Here is a 4,164-nt window from a genome sequence, read left to right on the forward strand (position 1 = left end):
TCGGTTAAGCAACTGACATCGGCTCAGGTCATGATCTCATGGTTCATGAGTTCGAGCCCCGAGTCTGGCTCTGTGCTGACAGCTCAGAGCCTGGAGCCCGTTTCGGATTCTGTGTCTCCCTCTCTCTCTCTCTCTCTCTAAAAATGAATAAACAGGGGCGCCTGGGTGGCGCAGTCGGTTAAGCGTCCGACTTCAGCCAGGTCACGATCTCGCGGTCCGTGAGTTCGAGCCCCGCGTCAGGCTCTGGGCTGATGGCTCAGAGCCTGGAGCCTGTTTCCGATTCTGTGTCTCCCTCTCTCTCTGCCCCTCCCCCGTTCATGCTCTGTCTCTCTCTGTCCCAAAAATAAATAAACGTTGAAAAAAAATTTATAAAAATGAATAAACATTAAAAAAATTTTTTAACGTAATCTAAAAATAAATAAAAGGTGACTTTTGGGGCACCTGACTGGTTCAGTCCTTGGAGCATGTGACTCTTGATCTTAGGGTTGTAAGTTCAAGCCCCACATCGGGTGTAGAGATTACTTAAAACCTTAAAAACAGATCACATTAAAAAAATAAATAAAAGCTTATTTTTACCTTGTTATTTTATTTTTTTTAAATTAAAAAAAAATTAAGCTTATTTATTTATTTTGAGAGAGACAGAGCAAGCAGGGGAGGGGCAGAAAGAGAGAGGGAGAGAGAAAGAATCCTAAGCAGGTTCCACACTGTCAGCACAGAGCCCCACATGGGGCTCAAACTGGCGAACCACGAGAGCATGACGTGAGCCCAAGTCAGACGCTCAACCAACCGAGCCACCCAGGCACCCCATTTATTGATCTTTTTTTTTTTTTTTTTCCTTTCCTGGCTCTGTTGCAATCGTTTGGAAAGCCTTACTGCACATATCATATAAATGTTAACCTCTGGCCCAGCTTATAAAACAGAGGTCATCAGTTATGTCTTCAATTATGCCTGCTATTGACAATTTATTTTGAAGGCAAGCGCGAAAATGCTAAATGGACAGAACAAAAAGAAATCCCTCTCCCACCTCTGCCTCTCTGGTGGCAAGTCCCGTAAGACCAATTTCTTATGCCTCACCTCAGAGCCAAGTTTTGCATATATTTATGCAAAATTATCACTCACATGTTGTTATGCATGATTATATTCCCATATTTGCATAATATACAAAATTATAGTCTATGCAATTGGGCACGTGTCCTCTTCCTGTGACAAAACACCTTGGGCCGTGTTCCCCATCCGTACGTCAAGATCACCTTCATTCTCTTTGGACTGTCGCAGAATCTCCCACAGTATGAAGACACCAAGACTGACGTAAGCAGTTCCCCTGCGATGGACAACGAAGTTTTTTCCACTGCTTTCTGGTTCCAGAAAAGCCACAGAAAATCACTTCATCTGTTACAGTATTTGGCATATATCCGAGATCTAGTCTAGAAGTAGCATCGGGGAAGATCAGCATCATTCGGGCGGGTCTGGGAAAGGCAGACGTGAACTGGACAGGCAAGGATCTCGGTGCCCAGGGCCTGATGCTGTCCCTGGGGCCCTGACAGGAGGCCAGTGCACACACACAAGCGAATGAATACGCATTCAGACACTGATGGCTGCAATGAAAGTCAGGAAATGAGGCAAAGGGAAAGAGAACCGTGGACAGGAGAGGAAGGGGGCCATCGAGCCAGGGACGTCCCGCCTCCATGGGCCTCCTGTGGCGTTAGCCAGCTGCTCCTCCTGCCCGAGTGATTCCAAAAGAGTGGCCTCTAGGGAAAATATTGAGAATATTCTTTACAATACTGCTTCCATTCTGCCACAATAAAGGATTTTCCTTTCCCCCCCTTTTTTTATGTCACACATGCACAAAGCAGTGTTGTTTGGCTTTTAGATCGTACTTGCTCAAAGTAATTTTGCGATGAAAACTGAGGGGGAAACAGCGAAAGGGACCGAGCTGGCTGTCTCCAGGCACGTCACGTTACGGTGAGGGGAGATCGAAAGTCTGGATGTCAGCACACGCATGGAGGATAAGAGACAGGACAGCCAGGAAGGAAGATGACACAGCCAGAGAGGGAAGAACCACAGCTTACTGAACGCACACCTCACAGACCCCCAGGGGCTTTGCGGCTTCACTTACGGCCCAGTCCCGGTGAAGACAGTGTGGAGTCCAGGGCAGTGGGTCCGAGTGGGGCAAATGAGTTATTTCAACAGAAAAACCTCCTGCTTCTGTTAAGTAAGAAGTAACTGAAATGAGATTCCTATTCAAGAGACGTCCTGCAAATGTGTTGATCTCCTAAGAGGAGGGACCCCATCAGAAGCAAGAGAAAATTGTCCATTTTGTTAGTTGGCTAGACACGCGGGCTGAGGGCAGGGTCTGAGGACGGAGAGCAGGGCAGGGGCACGGCTGACAGGCTGCTGTGTGCGTGCAGAGGAGGGGACATGGCAGGATTCCACGAGGGAGATGCCCCGGGGGCCACGCAAGTCGCCTGGAGAGAGAAGATGGCCTGAGACTGCACAGGGTCGCCATGGAAACAGCCCTCATTGGTGGATTTCAGTGAGACACAGATGATCCGGGATCACAGAGGTTCCAAATAAAGCAGAATTTGCGGGCTGAAATCCCTTCCTGAGTACAACATTGCCCCAGGTCAAGCGTGTACACAGGGGACCTTGACCCAAGCTGTGACATGAAACGCTCCCCAAATTCACGACTAATGCCCGTTGGGGGACCCAGTCTGTCCATGCGTATGCATTGCTATTTCATTAACAGGAAAACAAGGTGGGTTTCTCAGATACGGCACAATATACTCTGTATGCAAGAGATGCCTTTTACCATATCATGGTTAAAAAAGAAAGAGAGAAAGGTGTCCGAATTCATTAAGATTGTTTTTCCGATTGTTTCCATGGGTACCACTGGCTGTAATTATTCCTCAATTTTTCCGAGGCTGAAAATCTGCCCTTTCATTTTTAATGCAATGGCGTGGGATCCTGGACGCTAATGACAACGTCCAGCACGTAACTAGTGATCCCTACATGTTCTTTGCTATGGTTTCCTGAAAAATATCCCCCACTTAAATGAAAAGGATAAAACAATGGGAATATTTCATTTTTCACAGATACACACACAGTAATAAAATCATCCGTTTGCTTTTTTACAATAACGCGGCAGGAGTCGAGAAGGTAAAGCAAATGAAACATCAAGATATGTTCCCAACTCCCCACTTCTTCCAAAATGTGGCCTCCCCCACGTCCTCCCACCCCAGAGGAAATTCTGTAGCCCCCACCACCCACAAGACACGATCTTCCTCTTTGTTGCATGAACATTGGGAATCCACTGGGGGTTTTGCGCTGGGTGATCACATGGTCAGACAGCCCTTGAGAAAAGCTCACCACCAGCCTTGATTATGGCGGGTCCCTCCCTGCCCTTGCGCCTCATCTGGAACATACATTTTCTTTTCTTCCTTTTTTTTTTTTTTAATTTTTTAATATTCATTTGTTTTTGAGAGACAGAGCGTGAGCAGGGGAGGAGCAGAGAGAGAGGGAGACACAGAATCCGAAGCAGGCTCCAGGCACTGAGCTGTCAGCACCGAGCCTGTTGTGGGGCTTGAACTCACGAATGGTGAGATCATGACCCGAGCCCCCAGGTGCCCTGAGGCTCTGTGACCCAGAATGCTAAGGTAGAACACCCAGGCTCAGACAAAGACAAAGGTTGTGCTTGGTGACCGCATCCCTCCCCCGCCCCCTCCCCGTCCCTCCCCCCCCCCACTGGATTCTCCCAGGGTCGTGAGCTGCAAGTGAGGCGGAGGGCCAGGGGCTGTCTGCGTTTCCACAGCTCCAGGCAGAGGCCTGCCAGCCAGGCAGAGGACCTGTCAGGGCCAGGGCGAACTGCAGCTGTCTGCCCACAGACTGCGTCCCCTGAGGCCGTCCACAGCCACCTCGCCCCTGATTTCCTGGGGTCAGCTGTCTTTTGTCCTCAGGATCAGACGGCAAGGATTCTGGTCCTACCTGCCTGGAGGGGCCTTGGCACGCAGCTGGCCTCACCTGTGCCCTGCTGCAGACCTACCCTGAGATGTGCTGGGTGAGGGAAACGCCATACATGGGTTTTCTCAGCCTCAGCCCTGTTGACACGTCACACAGGACCCTACCTTGCTGTGGGGGCTGTCCTGTGCCCTGCAGCGTTCCTGGTCT

The 4,164-nt window shown here is 49.4% G+C and overlaps 1 long non-coding RNA gene across 1 annotated transcript; it reads right to left on the bottom strand.

Moving 5' to 3' along the window:
* Positions 1-942: 942 nt before the first annotated feature.
* LOC123382379 lies at positions 943-3,661 on the bottom strand. Its single transcript, XR_006590675.1, has 2 exons — positions 2,117-3,661; positions 943-1,748 (listed from the first exon to the last, which is right to left on the bottom strand). It is a non-coding gene; the product is annotated as an uncharacterized LOC123382379 (long non-coding RNA).
* Between the last annotated feature and the right edge of the window lie 503 nt (positions 3,662-4,164).

The sequence above is a fragment of the Felis catus genome, chromosome E2 (assembly GCF_018350175.1).
Source record: "Felis catus isolate Fca126 chromosome E2, F.catus_Fca126_mat1.0, whole genome shotgun sequence".
Classification (NCBI taxonomy): domain Eukaryota; kingdom Metazoa; phylum Chordata; class Mammalia; order Carnivora; family Felidae; genus Felis; species Felis catus.